General features: G+C 42.8%; 1 protein-coding gene across 1 annotated transcript in view; it reads right to left on the reverse strand.

Moving 5' to 3' along the window:
- The window catches only part of Spon1 (spondin 1), a 291,806-nt gene that overhangs the window by 130,050 nt on the left and 143,277 nt on the right, over positions 1–18,479 (reverse strand). The window lies entirely within an intron of this gene.

Raw genomic sequence — 18,479 nt, forward strand, 5'->3', positions numbered from 1 at the left:
ATCTTGAGAGGTGAGCAAAGAGCAGACACTGAAGTGTGTGTGGGAAGGGGATTTCATTCTCAGGACTAAACACGGCTTTGCTCAGCCGACCTAGATGTACATTCCCATGAGGGGTGAGCAGGCTAACCACATTCAGAGGGTGGAGCAGACAATCTGGGTGTGTGGAGGTGGTGGTTCACAGTGGCTTGGTGATGATCACAAGGGATGGTGGGCAGTAGCGGGGTGCAGGAAGGATCTCATGTACAATGTGAGGAGACAGCAATATTTGAACAAGATCAAGGTAGAACATGGCTTGAGGGTTTTTATTAAAGTTCCTAAGGAAGTAGGGAACGGGGAACTGATACTCAATGCCAGCACTATGTTGGGCTTCTTTTTAGATGCAAATACTACAGCTATATCAGTATTTACTATTGACTAAGTCACATACACTTCATAGAACTGGCTCAGTTTTCAGCCATTCTTTGGTAGGTTTTACAAAGTTTCAAATTTAAGAACATTTACAGGCACATAATAGTGGACAGAACTCTTCACTCCATTCCACCATGTTCCAAATGGATTCTGAGCAGGGCCAGGTCCTGTTTTTATACAGCATCCATTGCTCCCCCAAAGGCTTTCTACTCCAGAAACACATCAATGCATGTACATAAAGCCAGGTGGCACCTCCCAGCCTGCTGAGGGCAACCACACCCCAACCCAGGGTGATGACATCACCTTGTGGTTCAGCCCAATTGTCATTATTTCCTATGCATCAGAGAAATGCAACCTTCATCTTTTTCCTAAGAAAAGACAGGTGTCGATGTAGCCAGCTATTTCAATAATTCATTTTCTGAGTAGTACGAAAGCTTAGTTGTCATCTAAGCTGCAAGCATACTTGTGAAGGCATGACCTGATAATCCATAGTGACCTTTGTAAGATAGACGCAGGGAGACCAACTTCAGCATCATTGCTCCCTGCTATGCTGTTCCACTGAAATGCCCCCCCACTGTAAGGATTGTCCTAGCTGAAATTCCGTATCTAAGGAGCACTGTTCCCTCTGTGCTGTCTCACTTAGCTTGGATCACTTTTATTTCTCCTTCAAGATTTTCCTGATTAATCCCAATTATCTGCTTGATAAAACCTAGAGTCATCTGAGAGGAGAAGCCTCAATTGAGGGGTTGCCCAGGTCAGATTATGAGCGTGTCTTGGGAGGACTGTCTTGATTATTAGTTGATGTAGGATGATCCATCTCACTGTGGGTGGTACCATTCCCTATGCAGGCAGTCCTGGGCTGCCTAAGAAATCTAGCTAAGTGAATAAGTGAGCCAGCAAGCAGCACTCCTCCTTGGCTTCTGCTTGCTTTATTGCCCTGACTTCCTGCAATGATGGACTCTGACATGGACACGTAAACCAGTGATATTTGTCATAGCAACAAAATGGAAACTATGACAGTGATCACTCAGAAGTTTCCCAAAACCTTTGGCTAACTTAAGCCCCTGCTTCCTGTGTCCCCAGTAGTACAGACAATATTTACTATTACTGTAATCCTACTAGGATTTAGACTCCATGAGGGAATCTGTCTTCATCTCTGTTCCTGATGTGCGTTTTCACCTCATGCTTCCATAAGCTTTTTATACAATCAGGGAAGGTGCCTGAAACATTGGGGACACACAGGCACAATTTAATTCAATACAGTTAAATTCAAGTTCAGTTTAGCATGGCTAAACTCCTACTAAACTAAGGACTAACTCTATGTTGTTGTAAAACAAAGAGCAATAAGAAAAAAGGCATTGGGCCAAGGGATAAGGATTCCATCCCAGCAATCTCATGTCCTAGCTGTGTAAACTTTCAAACTCAGTTTCTTTACATACTCACACTTCAGCTTCCTCTTTCATACTATGAGAATGCTTACCATACTGACCTATTAAGAGAGCTAAGTGAAATTATTAAAAAATGAGACATTATATATGACATCACCCTGGCACAGAACAGACACTCAATAAGTATGGCTCCCCCATTTCATGGCTGTTGGAGTGGTTTCAAAAATGAGAAAGACATAAAGCCTACCCTTACTTCACCATGAGAAACAAGCATATTATGGGATGTGATAAAACAGAATGGGTATGAGCACAGTCATGGGGGATCAGAAGATGGACCCAGATGGGTCTTTTTGCCTTATCTATTCAACTTACATTAGCTAAGTGCCAAACACTGTGGCGGGCCATAAGAACTGACAGGAATAGGATGTGGTGCTTGCCCTGAGGGACTCACAGGCTGGGGTGGGGAAACAGATGGAAGAGCAGATTATCTATGATCTAACTCATTGGGTTATCATATAATAACACAGGGGATGAAAGAGCCAACTCCAAATTCTTTAAATGCAGTGAATCAAGGTCAAGAAGCTGGTGTACACAGAAGCAGGCATTCCTGCGGGAGGGGCTGCCTTTGACTCTCTTACTCTCATGACTAAAATGCCACTTTATGCATTCAACCTGCTAAGCACTGCAGTTGTTAGTTGCCTAGAGTGACTTTGCAGCGGAACATCTGCCTTCAAATTTCCACATGGTGTCATCAGTTTAATAAGATCTGTGTAAGGCACTTGGCTGTTGGGGTGGGGGACAAGACTACATCCTCCCAGGGGGAGGAGCAAGGCAAGCACCAATGGGAAGACAATTGGTGTTAAAATGGGCAGATGAGCAGTCTTCACTCAGTTACAAATTGGTACAGGGAAAGAGACACAGTAACCAGAAGTCAGAGGCTGGTGACTATTAGCAATGCACACAAGGTATCAGATACCCCATTAAGATGCTGCTTTCCTAATGGTATTCTCATCATAATCTTATCTGCATGCTCTGATAAGGAAATTGAGCTCCATTGGGTTTAAGGAGGTCACCTAAATTTACAGATCCAGGGACAGGGAAAAGCTAGACTATAAACACAAGTCTACTTGACTCAAAAACACTTGCTTTCCCCCTACTTCCCACTGTGTGGTCAGCAAAGAGAGCCTTGAATGGACTGGAGAGTTAGAATAGCAAGATATGAGACTGATCAGAAAGTCAGGACTAATCCAGAGGTTTCTGAGTGTCTATGAGGTCAGTGACCCTATCAAAAGGGGGAACTATGATGGGAGATCTGTTGGTTCATGTGTTTGAAGGCGCTGTATGGGAGGTTATGGGTCCTTAAGAGGCAGTACCTGAAGAGTAGGTGTAATCACTGGGACTGGATAGTTGAAGGAGTATCCTGGACTCACTTTTGGTCCCACAGCTGACAGACCAGCAAGCTCCCATGGACGGACAGGCACTAGATGCCAAGCATTCTCTACCATGTCGGAGTATTCCCTCTGAAACCATGAGCCAAAATGTATTCTCCTTTCCTTATGTCACTTCTTCCAAACATTTTATTACAAGGAGAAGAAAAATTAACTAATTCAAGATGCTGTCATGCTGTCATAATTCTTTTACATGAGGAAATTTGGACTTAGGGAGTTTCATGTAAAATTATCCACGGAGTGAGTGAAAAATCAGGTTTGGAGTAAGGTTCACCTGGTACAGGGACCAGTTCTTCTTTATTTTTTATATCTGGTGGGTCACAGGAAGGGACAGGGTCTAAAGGTGAGGAGACAAAACAGGAGGCATTCAACATTCCTTGACTGAATTCCTAGGGTGTGATTTGAAGCAGTAGTAGAGGAAGTGGACACAAGGGCCTAGGAGATGAGGCAATAAGACAGAAGACTGGACTAGGGATGCCACTAAATGAGAAACCATTCACCTGGCTAGTATATGAGAAGCTCTAAGTTCAATCCCCAGTAAAACACACACACACACACACACACACACACACACACACACACACACACACACAGAGGATTCTGGGATGCAGTTTTTGGTAATGTAATTAAAACTCTTGTTCTTGCGATCAGATCAATGTAGATGTGAATCTTGGTTCTGGAATGTTCTAAATGGAACAAGTCAATCATTCTCAGTCTCTGCAAATGAATACCTGCTGCATTAGTCAACATTCTCCAAAGAAACAAGCAGACGTTGTGGATGCGCATATACAAAGAGATTTATCAGAAGGAATTTACTGACTCAAACATGAAGACTGTGAAATCACAAATATACAGCTAACAACCTGGAGACAGGGGTCAGACACTGGTGTAGTTTCTATCCTGCTCTGAAGGTCAGGGACTCTTCTGAATGTGAAGTTCTAGCCTGCAGGCCACCAGTTGGCTCCAGACTCAGGAAGACTCAGTGTCACAGCTCAAATCCAAAGATGATGTGACCAGACTTTCAATGCTGTTCTAAGACTGAATTCCATTAAATAAAAGAGTTAATAAAATTAAATCTGAACAGGGCATGGCAAAGCCAGATCAGTTTCTAGAAGGCATGATGGCCAAGAGGAATGTGCTTGGGTGACTGGGTGGCGGTGAGAACCAGTACGTTGAAAACACATAAATGCTAGGTAGAAAAATTTCTGAATCTGGAATCACCTGTACTAGCAGAATGAGGTGGCCAAACATATTCCAGCTAGCTGGAAGGAAATAAATTCTAAGAAATAAGGGAGGGGAGAGAAAGAAGACCCAGGCATTATGGTAATAAGGGGTAAGATTAAAGCTAGTAGATCTCTTCAAAGAATAAGCAGGATGCCCCCCCATTTGTCCCCAGTGAGACAGTGAGGTCTTAGTCTTAGAAGGCAGAGGAAAGTCAGAGACTATTACTAACCCTTTATCCTCATAGAAAAGGGCATAGCTGTTTGGTCTGGCATGTCCCTCACTAGTTCCAATAGTGTTTAAGCAGGCTACACCAGTCTGGGTGTTGTGTGGCTATTTCCTTGGGATTAAAGGAAGCTCATAGGACTCAGGAAGTGAATGAAACTTACAAGTCTCAGGAAGCTTCTAAAACATGTAAGACTTACAGGGCCCAACCTCCAATGCTACATAAGCAGTAATAATTGCTGGGGAGAGAAGAGACTCTGATCTGAAGACTTGCATGCAAGTTAAACAGAGAGTGCCAGGAACAAAGCTTTCCTGAGTCATCACCCATGCTAGGTGGGAGACTTGGAGATGCTGCTGCCTTTGAGTTACCCACTTGAGAGAAATATCCTTCACAGTCCCAGGCATTTGAATAGTTGGCCCCCAGTTTGCAGCACTGTTTGGGGAGGTTTTAGGTGGTACATCTTTGCTGGAGGAATTATGTCACTAATAGTAGGCTTTGACATTAAAAGCCTTGCTCTACTCCATTTCAGTCTTTCCACTTCACGCTTATAGTTGAAGATGTGAGCTCTCTACTCTGCTCACCTCAGTCGCCATGTTCGCCACATGCTGCCATGATCGACCCTTATTCTTCTGGAACTGTAAGCTCAAATAAACTCTTCTATAAGTTGCCTTGGTCATGGTGGGTTTTTTTTTGGTTTGTTTTTTATCTTGTTTTTTTTTAATCACAGCAACAGAAAAGTAACCCCTCACCCACACTCCTGTAGGTAACAAGAAAAGTCATGTAAACAAGGCCTAACTATGTATTTCCAATAGCTTAGATGAAACTTCTATGGGACAGGCATGTGGGAAAACTGTGATTACACTTGTGAATTTGTGATGCTGATGGTTAATCAAGTGTATTTGTCTAAAAAGCCACTTCAGGGTGATGCCTCGAATATAAGTATTCAATATTTTATATGCTGACAGCCTCTCTGATCTCTGCTTTCAGCTCTGGTACTAAATTACCAGTGTTTGCAAAAATGCTTAAAAGGCCAGCATTGGTTATAGGAGAAGCACGCCTACATTTGTCTGGTGTTGGGGGAGGCATGCTCCATGAGGGGTAGATTCTCTGAGGTGCTCTGCATACAATCTATATAATGGTTAATTTAATGTGTCAACTTGAATACATTAAGGAGAGGCCAGACATTCGCCCAAACATTCTGGATGTGATGCTGAGGGTATGTATATAAAGGAGACTATCATTTGAATTGGTAGATACACCAAAACAGATTGCTCTCTCTGAAGGCATGGGCCCAACCTAGCCCTCTGTAGACCCAATTAGAGCACAGAGGTTGATTCTATAGCAATTCAGATTTCCTGCTGTCTATCTGCCTTTAAGCTGGGGCATCATTTCATTGCTTCTTCCTTGGAATTGAGCTGTAACATTGAGTCTTCCTGGGTCTGGAACCAACTGGTGGCCTGCAGGCTAGAACTTCACATTCAGAAGAGTCCCAGGTCTTCAGAGCAAGATAGGAACTGCACCAGTGTCTGACCCCCATCTCCAGGTTGTTAGCTGTATATTTGTGATTTCACAGTCTTCATGTTTGAGTCAGTCAATTCCTTCTGATAAATCTCTTTGTACATATGCATCCACAATGTCCTGCTTCTGTTTCTTTACAGAATGCTGACTAACACAGCAGTTTTCAGTAATGGTCCAGATTTCCTGGCCAGTTGCTGAGGTACCCTGCCAAACACAGTCCTGTACAAGGACTTTCTTGATATCCACTCATCCCCATCCATAGTCCTCTCAGAGCATCTTTGTTCTGGGTCTTTGCTGGACTCTTGTGTTGCCGCCATACCAATTGGTCCTCTGATCTCTATGCCCTATATTCTCTCAGTAGGATTGAATTTTATCTTTTACTAGGTGACCTTGCCATTTACATCTCTTCAAGACCAAGATCAACCCATCTATGGGCTCATGCGTAAATGATGTGGCCAGCAGCTAACTGAAAACTGTTGAGAACCTGACAGTTTTATACACTTACATTGTGTTGAACCTCACTTTCTGCTTGGCTTTGTCACAGTCCTCCTAGACCCAAGCCTGGGCTCTGTCTAATTTCCAATGCTTTGGACTTGGCACAGAACTTGGCTTCTGCCAATCTGCCTTTGGGTGCTGCCCAGGACACAGCTTGTATTTGCCCTATGGCTCTTCCTACTCTTGGCCACTCCAGGGACTTACTCTGATCAAGCCACTGTGCTCTTCAGGACCCTGTCCTTGTGTGGCAGAAAGTCTGCATGAGAAGGGTCTATCAACAGGCTGGATCTTTCTTCATTCCCATTTGTCTGGTTTATCTACACAGCTATCACTTTTTCCCTTCCTTAAGGGTTCAAGAAAAGTTCGTTTCAGTCTAGAAAAACCCTGTTCTTAGGAAATGGATTTGATTTGCTTCGTCTTTTCCATCTCCTCTGATGCCTTCAGCAAGATTCCATCGCACCCTATTACATTGTCAGTGAGCACTTACTTGGCTCATACTATGCATTAAACTAGGGACCGTCAAGTTAGAACTGCCTGTTTTGTTCCAATAATGTTTTATATTTTATTCATTATCTATGTATTGCATTCATGCTACAGTGGCAAAGTTGAGTAGTTTAGCTTGCAAAGTATAAAATATTCACCATCTGGCCTTTTATAAACTGTTTTCCAAGACCTGTGCCAGGCCATGGTAACCCTGAAATGATTCAGACTTGGTCCTGTCTTTGAGATGTTCATTTGGAGGTGGGGTGAAGGATGGGAAGGACTGGTCCTAAGCAAACAACGACAATAAAGTACGAGTAATGCAACTTCGATGAAGATGACAGAATATGAAAGTCTAAAGGAGCAGATGCTTAGCTGAGATGATACTATAGGCTTCGTGGAAGAGGTAGACAAGATTGTCTAGTGGATAGGAGTTAGCAAGGCAGATATGGAGTTGGGCAAAGATGATATTTTTTGCAGAAGAAAAGTTAGGTGTAAAAGCCACTGTTACCTGGTAAACAATGAATTCAGCAGGGTAGTGCCTGTGTTCCCCTGACCCTGCTTTTTTTTTTTTTTTTTTTTTTTTTACGATTTTACGAGACAGGGTTTCTCTGTATTGTTTTCGAGGCTGTCGGTCCAGCCTGGCCTCGAACTCACAGAGATCCGCCCCTGACCCTGTTTTAGTCAAGAATGAATGATCTGTGATGAGACTAAGACATCAAGAAGATCACAAAGGGATACAAATTATGTCTTAATACGAATTCTTAATTTTTTTCTAGAAGGCAATGTAAAGAATAAATCCACCCTCTCTCTCCCCTCCTCTTTCTCTGTCTCTGTCTCTAGTAGTAACCTAGCAAGTAACATATGCAAGAGCTTAACCACTAACCTACACCCCCAGTCTTGAACTTATGATCCCCCTGTCTCTGCCTCTTGAGTAGTGGAGATAACAGGCCTTATCTATGCGTTCTGGCTAGAATAAGTTAATTTTATCTACAGTCAACTCATAAGACCTGTAAGCTCAGGTGGCTTCTGCTTCTGAGGTAACTATAAAACAGATCAAATTATATAGAGTTCCTGTTTGTAGATGTTCAAAACAGACAGCAAAGGTTCCAATCCCTGAGAGAAGGGAGAACTAGAGAGCCAAGCCCGTGCTTTCCTGGGTTGCTACCAAAGATGCTTTTTGGTTTGCAATGAAGAAAGATGGAGTAGAGGATAGGCAGATTAGCTAACCTGAGGAGGGAAGGACAGGGATTGGGACTGTTGAATCAGACGGGATGTGTGAAGAAGAATGCTAGAGAGAAGCAAGCTACAGAGAGAGGAACTTCCGAGATATGCATAGATGTCCCCTTAACTCTTTACAGATTAAGTGGCATGTGTACAGGATGAGACTCCAAAGGGCACAGAAGAGATGAGAGCTCAATGTAGAGACCAGAGGCCACGGAGATGCAGACTTCTAAAGCATCCAGAGCTGGCCACTCCAAGCACTCAACTGAGAGCCTAAGAGATCCACAGTTAGTGGTGAAACTACTTTGCCTTAACAGGAGAGGCTACCTGGACTTACTTTCACCAAGCTCAGAAAACAGGCCTTCAAAGGTAATCAAGCAGATTCACCAACAAATTAACCATTAGCCAAAACAAAGTCCCATGCCCTCTAAGCAAAGTCCAGGAACTAATTAATAGAGCCTTCACTGTGTCCATCATACAAAAGAAGTGATTGTATAAAAGCCAGATGCAATATGGTGGAGCACATCTGTAATCCCAGCACTGGGGCAGGAGTGATGATGGTGGTGGTGGTTTAGACAAGGGGAGACATTGGCCAGCCAGCCTAGCTGATTCAATGGGATCTAGGTTAACAGACAGACCCTGCTTCAGAAAATGAGGGGGAGACTGAAATAGACACTCAACATTGACTGACCTCTGGCCGCCACATGCACATAATCTATGTATGCTAACACACACACACACACACACACACACACACACACGCACGATTATAGACATGTAGAAACAATAAAATATGGTCAAGGGCCCGAGGAAAATTAGCTAATAGAAGGAGTTCTTGAGATTATAGATAGACAGGAGTGACATGAAGGTACTGTAAAATAGCTATTATCAATTTACCAGAATTTAAAGAAAAGATGGATACAATGAATGAACAGATGGGGAATCTTCTAGAGCCGAAAACAATAACACTGCTTGGATACAGCAAAGGAAAATATCAGGAAACTTAAAGAGGATGACAGAGAAACACAAAGTGTTTCAAAGTGAAGGAAGGAAGGATGAAAGGCTGAAAAAAATCATACTGGAGTCCCAGTGACATGTGGAATGAAAATAAGCGGTTAAATGGAGTCCCTCAGGGCAGGATAGAGAGGTGACTGAGTCAGAGACATGTCTGAACAAACAATGCTTGAAATTTCCTGAAATCCTATGAAAAATAGCAAACCTCAAATCCCGGAAGCTCTCCACGCCCCCACACCAAGGATAAAAAAGCAAAGTAAATTACACCTAAAAATAAAGTGAAGACCAAATAAAATGAAATAAAAGAAAGAAAATGATACATAAGCCATCATCATCTGGAAGTGACAACAATAAAGAAGCAATAAAAGACACATCACAATTAGAACAGAAAAGAATACCCCCCGGCTCAAAACCATGACAGACCCAGAGACAACGAAATGACACCTTTAAATTTTTAAAGGAAATAAAACCCATCATCTTAGGATTCTATTACCTTGTAAAAATATTCTTCAGCGATGAGTGTAAAACAAAGCATATTTTTTTGATAAATGAAAGCTGAGCAAATTTATGACTAGCACATCTGTAGCATATGAAATATTAAAGGAAGTTCTTCAGGCCGAAGGGAAATGAAAACAGATGGCAGTGCATATCTACATGAAGCGGTAGAAAGTTCTGGAAATGGTAAATGCGTGGGTGAGAGGCAGTTTTCAGTTCCCTAGCACTGAAGAGTCTCTCCCTCTGAGGAGAATTTTAAGTCCTCCTGCCTGGGTGACCACCTCCATCAGTGCTTCCTTCCCACAAAGCTGTCTTTTGTCTTTTCCTGCATGGAGCCTGTCTTTTGTCTTCACAGCTTTCCAGCCTCTGCAAGCTGTTCCCACTTCCAGCTCTGTGCTTTTCCCTGTAGCCTGAGCCCTCTCCAGCCCTCCACCCAGTCTTTAAGGCTGCCCTCTATTCTCCAGATGGACAGGTGCTGGGACAATCGGAGGAAGATTATTGTATGCCTTCTTTATTTCCCTTTGAAAAAAAAGCACGCTTTCAATTCAGTGACAGTCGCTCTTCTTAACACTCTGGCTAACCAGTTTTGGTCACAGCATGCTGTCAGATAGCTACCCTCCCCCACAGTAAAGACAGAGTAGTCCTAGGGTCCCCTCAATTCTCATGTGACTGTAATCAATCCCATTTCACCACCCTGACAGGCTATGGTCTAGTTTCTGCCCCTTATAGTTTTATCCTTTTCAGATTGTAAATGGATGCACACAGTATTAAACTGAATTTATTATCCAAAGTAGCCCTGAGATCCTCTTTGCGGACAGGGTTCATTCCCTGGGTTCCTACATAGTCTTCATGTCTGTTCACAGACCCACAGAGCTCTATATAGAGATGTTGCCTTGGTCCTTCCATCCAGCGCACCTCTGTCAGCTCCCCACCCTAACTCCAGAAGCAGGAGCCTTAACTGTGCACTCCAGTTATGTCAGGGGCCCTGTTGTCTATCCGAAGGCCTGGCTCACTCTGCTGCCACCATCCTACCACTCCCTCTACCCGTCCTGTGGATTTCTGTACTCCTGGTGCTGTCCTGCCTGAGCCACAAGTTATAATGCAATGCTCTACAACTTTTCTTTTCCCAATTGGACAGGTTCTGTGTGTCTTGGTGTGCTCACAATCCAACCTTCCCTGGAGAAATAAAATATTAAGATTAAATATAACTGGTTATGGAAAGTTTTGACACAGCAGGATCCATGTCAAGGGATTTTATACTGATTTGCTTTTATTGCCCAGCAATAACATCAGGAGCTAGTTTCTGCCATTATTTCCATTTCACAGATGAAGTTGACTCTGACAGTTTGAGTTCATACAGGAAGTATGTTTTTTTCTGAAGTTTTGACAACAAATGCTTTGGAGAACAGGGGAGTTACAACTTCTTTAGGACACCTCTCAGTTTATGGGAGCAGGGAAGATGCTAGAAGACCGTGTTGGATGGCTACAGAGCTCTGGACCACAGACTGTACACTTCTAGAAGGTATAGTGACCTCCAGTGACATCAATAATACATGCTTAGGCCAATGTCCCTCTTCTCCCCTGTCTCTTTATCCTCTGCCCTGTATAAACATGACCTGCAGTTCTTACCTGAGGTTATGCTTTGGGGGAACCCCAAACTGTGACATAGCTCATTCAATTAAGCCCATGTATCTAGGCCCAGGTTCCATACAGTAATTGGGTTGATTAGACAAGAGCTGGCTCAAGATACTCCTTTTGCTTTTGTAAAAAAGAATACAGCTGACCTCTCACCATTCTTCCTTCCAAAGCAAGGGGTGCTGTCCTCATTGTCATTATCATCCATCAGCATCAGCACCACAATCACTATCATTTACTGAACATGCTCCTTGCATTATACACTTAATATACATGAGCAAGTGTGGTGATATTATTTATGATCTAATAAAGTTTGCCTGGAGATCAGAGTGCAAAGCTAGCCAAAGCCATAGATGTCAGACAGTCATGGCCCATGCCTTTAATCCCAGCACCAGAGAGGTATGTAAAACAGGAGCAGGGGCTCAGAGCTGGCATTCAATCTTGGACAATTAGTCTCCAGCCATGTTGAGGACAGGATTGCCCCAGCCTGGGTAGTGGTAAGAGCTCTCTGGTGACTTGGCTGCTTTGCTTTTTTTATCTTCAGCTTGAAACCCAATATCTATCTTTGGGTTTTTATTATTTGTGCTATAAGCAAGTATCCTCCCATTCTCACAGGTGAGGCAGGCATTTACCATACTTTATATTATGGCTATGGAAACTTAACTGCTAGCGAATGGCAGGCCTGAGATAAACTGTCCACCAAACTTCAGTTATGCCATTTCTACTCCCAGTTTGAGTCAAGTCTAAATTTTGTGTGGAGGTCATTTGGATGCCACATATGACTCTCACTGAGAGTTACAAATAACAGGATAAGTATGATAATGTTATTTGGAGCACTGGCTTTTAGTATTCAAAAGGTTCAGCTTTCTGCTGGGAGGTAGTAATGCAAGCCTTTAATCCCAGCATTTGGGAGGCAGAGTTAGAGTCAGGCAGATCAGAGTTCAAGGCCAGCCTGGTCTATAGAGTGAGTCCCAGGACAGCCAGGGCTACACAGAGAAATCCTGTCTTGAACAAAACCAAAAAGTTCAGCTTTCTTTGGACTTAGCTTTTCTGCCCAGTTCTGACCTTGTGTCTCTATGTTCTTTAGACACAGTCAAAGTCTAGCCAAGCACCCGATTCTCATTTCAGAGGCCATAACTCCAGGCATTCTGAACTCTCACCCCCATTGCCACTCTAGACTGCTTGATGGTTTAGTATGCACTGGAAAATACCACTGGAATCACATTTGTAGAGAGAGACACTGTATTAGAAAGCATTCCCACGCTCTGACTTCTTCACATACATGGTGTTTTATATGGAGGAGAGGGGCTGCATTTCTGTCTCTTCCAAATATTCAATACACCATTACTACCAAGAAGGCCCAGAGGAGGATTTTGATACTGAGAATGATAATTCTGGCAATATTTATCTAATTTTCAAAATCTAGGTATTGGTGTTTAAAAGTTTCACAAAACACTACAGAACACTGCAGACTTCTCCTGCCCTAACTGCGTTTTCCACATTTGAATCTTAGCTCTAGCCGAGCCCTGTAGACATGGAAGGCGATGTTTGTCTGTGTTTGGAAATCTTTTCAGCAGCAGAAGGAAGTGCTAAGAACTACAGCTCGGAGGGCATCTGCCGGTGCCAGGTGCTTTCTTACGAATTGTCTAATTTACTTCGCAATCTTATGTTATCCACGAGGAAACAGGCTGAGAGGATCTGGGACCTGCCAGGGGACACATGGCCACTGAGTGACTAAAACAGGACTTGGCTCAAGACTAGGCTATCTTTGGGAAAGCTTACTGTTTTAATAAGAAAAAGCCTAGAAGCTCAGTGCAGTTTGCTAAGGTAATAAGGAAATGTGTGTGTGTGTGTGTGTGTGTGTGTGTGTATGTACCTACCTACCCACCAATATCTATGAATATGAGAAAGTCGAGCTTTTTTTTTAATTCACCACAAAATTAAAGATAAATATGAAGACATGGGGCTGGAGAGATGGCCCAGTGGTTAGGTGCACAGTGCCTAGAAGACATGGATTTGGTTCCCAGCTCTCACATTCAGCAGCTCACAACCACCTCTAGCTTCAGCTCCAGGTAATCTGATACTTTGTTCTGGTCTCTGCAGGCACCTACACATGCACTACTCCACCCCACATACAAAAATAAAATAACATTTTTTAGAAATAAAGATAGAAGCCCAATCATTTTCATGACAGCAGGACCAGAAAGTCCAAAGAAGACATTCCAAACTACACATCCAGACATTTAGGAAGCTATTCGACATCACCACCATGTGAAGTTTATTCTCGTAAAAACAAGGGTGGTTTAATACTCCAAATTCAAGCACTCAAATCATGTTAATAGAAAACACATTCACGGCATTGGCATTTGATGGCATTTACTATCCATTCATGATAAAAGAAACTCAGCAAACTTAGAAAAGAAATATTCAGTCTCTGCTACAAAAATATCTGAAAACCCTACAGTGTAAATCATACTAAGTGAGAACAATTGAAGAGTTTTTAATGTAACTTTTGGAACAAGATAAGAATGCTCAGCATTAAATGTCCTACTGAACACTACTGGTGATTCTATAGAGTGCAATAAGGCAAGAAAGAGAAAGAGAGGGTGTAAGATTGGACAGGAGCTATGAGTGTACAAAATTGTGCATATACAAATTCCAAAATTATATATATGTGTGTGTTAGAAGACTTATGATATAAAGTTGTCAAACCTCTGAAAGTTTGTCTCTGTATAACACAGTCTCAATAAAACAGAAATGTACACACATATTGACCAAAGGACAGGCACATGAATGTATTGTTCATAATAGACCTGGATCAGAAACTAGATAAATACTCACCCATAACAACAAACAAATAAAATATGGTCTGTGTTCTTGCAATTGACTCTTACATTGTTATTATATTGAAAAAGCCCAAAGCATTACAGCCACATGAATGAGTCTCACAAGCTATGAAGCAGAAAAAGGTGAGACAGGCTTGGGAACACTGTAAAATCCCATCGATAATGAGTTGCGAAAGAGGCATAACGAAGTTGGGACAGAGGAAGTCAGGATGGTTGATTTTAGAGTGAAGCAGAGACTAGAAAAACACAAGACGGAGCCCTGGTCATTTCTAACTTCAATGCTGGTCCCACGAATGTGAAGCATCTCATCCAAACTTCATTTTTATGAAGGTGAGGTGGGCTGCTTTCCCTGTCTCTCGAGCCCTGCTCTGGCTACCCAATATTTGAGCTTAACTAAATGGAAAGGAGCTTGGTATTCTTGGGTGGGGAATTGGGGCAGAGAGATGGATGACAGTGGTGGGCCATAAGCTAGTAGGAAGTGAAGTCAAAGGTCAAAGGTTACACCAGACATTAAAAATTCTTTTAAATTAGTTCTTTGAGAGTTTCATATGGTGTATTTTGGTTATATTCTTCTGCCTCTCTCAAATCTCCCCACATCTATTTTCCAAGACCAGAACTTTTTTTTTAACCAGAGATCAGTTATGCTGACTCTGGAATGTCTGCCTGGAATGATCAGTAGGGAATTGCAAGGCTGGAAATTTTATTGGAGTTTGACCCACCAGGAAGATGACTTCTGGGAGTTTGGTCAGTCTTAATCTAATGCATATTCACATATTCTAAGAACCACACATGGTCTGAGAACTCAGAGAAAAAGCAGATACAGACTCTGCTCTTGAGGCTCTCAGGATATAAGAAGACCAAACACAAGGATGGGGATTTGCGCATTTGATTCAGGGATGGATAAGGCTAGCCACAGAGCAGAAAAGAGGGCAGTCCCCGATGCAGATGGGGCTTGGGATGGTATCCAGGCAATGGGGCTTATGCTGGGATCAAAAGGTCGGCCGCAATTAACCCTGCCTATGAGGGTTGTGAGCGTGAGAAACAGACTTCGTGTGTACCGGCCTGGAGAGCAGAGTGGAAGGAAGGAGCAGGGGACAACTAGGAACGGAACAGATGCGGAGCCAGAGTACAAGTTTCAGAGGGCGGATGAGGCTGGCGCAGGCTGAATGCCAGTGAACCAGTCAAAGAGTTTGTGTTTTAACTCAGGCTGACACAACTTAATCCCAGATCTGTTGCTGCTCATCTCTGTGGCTCTGGGCCATCTGCTCTGCCCCCACAAGAGCTTCGCCAGTTTCACCTTGAATACGAGCTTTCATCCAGTACTCTTCATGCGTGTGAGTGGGGTAGGCGTGGATGTCTGTACGGGAGCTGCGCTGAAGCCAGAAGTCAGCCTCAGGACAATTCCTCAGGAGCCGTTTACTCTGGTTTTGGAGACAGTCTATCACTGGTCTGAAGCTCACTCAGTTGGCTATGCTGGATGATGGCCAGTGAATACTAAGAATCTGCCTGTCTCTGCTCCTCTGTGCTGGGATTACAAGATTACAAATACATGCCTTCACGTGGGCTTTTAAAATTATCTCTCTCTCTCTCTCTCTCTCTCTCTCTCTCTCTCTCTCTCATGCTGAGGTTCAGACTCAGGTCCTTTTACTTGTACAGCAATCACTTTACAGATTGAGCTGTTCTCACAGATTCCTTGCCCCTCTCAAGGACAAGGTCCCGTAAAACAGTCATGAACTGATGATCCTTCTGCGGCTGCCTTTCAAAGGCTGGGATGGCAGGTGTGTTTCACTGTGCCTGGTTCTCCATCACCTTAAAAGCACAGGAACTGCCTCTCTTCCCAAGGCTGCACACATCAGGACACATAGAAAGTCAGAATGGCTAAGTGACAAGGACTTAGCTCAAGAGTTCAGACTGCTAAACTTTTGACTTAAGGACACCAACGTCAGCTCAGACCCACTTTACGTTGGCTGCTGAGAATTCTGCAAAGGCAATAATATGGATGGAAAATTCCCTTTCCTCAGTTCCAGAGGCCTGTATCTAAGGTGACAGCAGATAGCCTCTGTGTGAGTGGAAGATCCCATTTTATGCATTTTATTTGGACAGGAGAGGTCTGTTCTCTCTTAACAGAGAGGAAGAGTTTATAATTGCAGGACTATTTCTTGGGACTATATATATATATATATATATATATATATATATATATATATGTATATATATATATATGTCTTAGAGACTAAATTCTCTTCCTCCTCTTCCTTTCCCTCATCCTTCATTTTCTCTTTCTCTTCTTTTCTTGACAGTGTCTTACATATCTTAGACTGGCCTGGAACTCAATATATAGTCGAAGATTACTTTGAACTACTGATCCTCTGGTCTCCATTCCTCACCTCCCCACCAGGTTTCCAGCAGCCAAGTGTTAGAATTACGTACATGTATCATCAGTGATGGCTTTATGCAGTTCTGGGAATCAATTCTAGGATTTCCTCAGTGCTCAGCAAGCATTCCATGGACCGAGGTACATCCCCAGACCAAGATTACATTATTGAAGTAAGGAGGAAAAATGAATTCCTTTGCCTTGATAAGGTCTGATTTCCTAGTTCTTCCTGAGAGGCAAGTACAAGATGGAATAATAATTCATTCATTGCTTAAATAAAGATCAAGGGTGCATCAAGGGTCCAGAAGCAGACCAAGCAGCTGAACTTCAAGATTAGATGGAAAGAGGAGGAGTAGGGATGAGTAGGAAGGGCAAGAAGTTGAAGCAGATAGCACCAGATAGGGCTGGTAGCATTAGGGCAGAATTTCAGGTCAGGGCTCGCAAAAATAAAGGGAAAGACCTTTCTCTGTGAAGTCTTACACATGGGCACCAAGGGAACAAAAGGCAACAAAGAAGAGCAAAACTAAATGCATAGCAAACAGTCACTAAATAGCAGCAATCAAAGCACGCATGAGGATTTAGATTCCATTATGCGAATGGTAGTCAAAATTAAGAAACATCCAAAAAGCTAAGTTGTAATAGTAGCTAGCCATTGTATAAAATACTACATAATAGGACACAATATATAACAATACATAAAGGGCTCGTCTGAACTATACCTATCTACCCATCCATCATCTATCTATCCAACCATCATTTATCTATCTATCCATCAGTCATCTATTTCTATCTTTCTGTTTGTCCATCCATTATCTATTTATATAAGCATCATTTATCCATCTATTCATCCATCATCTAACCATCCATTATCTAATATACCCATCATATGTCTCTGTCTGTCTACTGTGTGTGTGTGTGTGTGTGTGTGTGTGTGTATGTATGTATGTATCTTATATTTTCTTTTATCCACACAATAGTCCTGGGTAGATAGCTTAGACTTTTCTCTTTTACCAGGGCACCAGGGACTCATAGGCCACCAGCTTCCATCTTGGGCTGCATGTCTCAGGCACTTGGGAAAAGGAATTTTCTAGATGAGGACACTGAGGCACAGGGAGATTGACTGCTATTCTAACATCTCATGAATGGATTCAGTATAACACCAGAGTTCCCAGTTCATCAATTGCTGACTATTGCATCCTTGTTAAAGCAGGGAAAGGACTGGGCTGCTAATCTCTTGTAAAAGTCTTTCAGCCATGGTAACTTGCTGCTTCCAGAACTCAGGGTTGGACTGAGAAGGTTTTCAGCCAGCTCATTAAAAAACAACAACAAAATAGAACAACAAAATGAAAACAAAAAACAAGCTTAATTATTTCACTTTATTTTCCTTGAATTAAAATGCTGTCTGAAAGCTTCCCTAAGAGTCTAGTCCTCTGCAGACTGTGATATTTGCTTTCACCATGTGGCCATTGAATTCCTGACAGGTAGACTTGGTAGCCTTACCAGAGGTTAGGGGTTTGGTGCTGCAGGTTTTGAGATGTCATGAAAGGAGGTCTTGGAGAAGTTGCCCAGGGTGGCACAGCAGCTGTGCAGGAAATGAGTCACTCACCAGATGTGGCCTTTGAGGCTTCTTGCTGTGGCCCTGCCTCCCATTCACTGTTTGCTCCCTGACTTGGATGCAAAGTGAGCAGCCACCCCATACTTCTGCCA

This window comes from Mesocricetus auratus, unplaced genomic scaffold (genome assembly GCF_017639785.1).
Source record: "Mesocricetus auratus isolate SY011 unplaced genomic scaffold, BCM_Maur_2.0 Super-Scaffold_4256, whole genome shotgun sequence".
Lineage (NCBI taxonomy): Eukaryota > Metazoa > Chordata > Mammalia > Rodentia > Cricetidae > Mesocricetus > Mesocricetus auratus.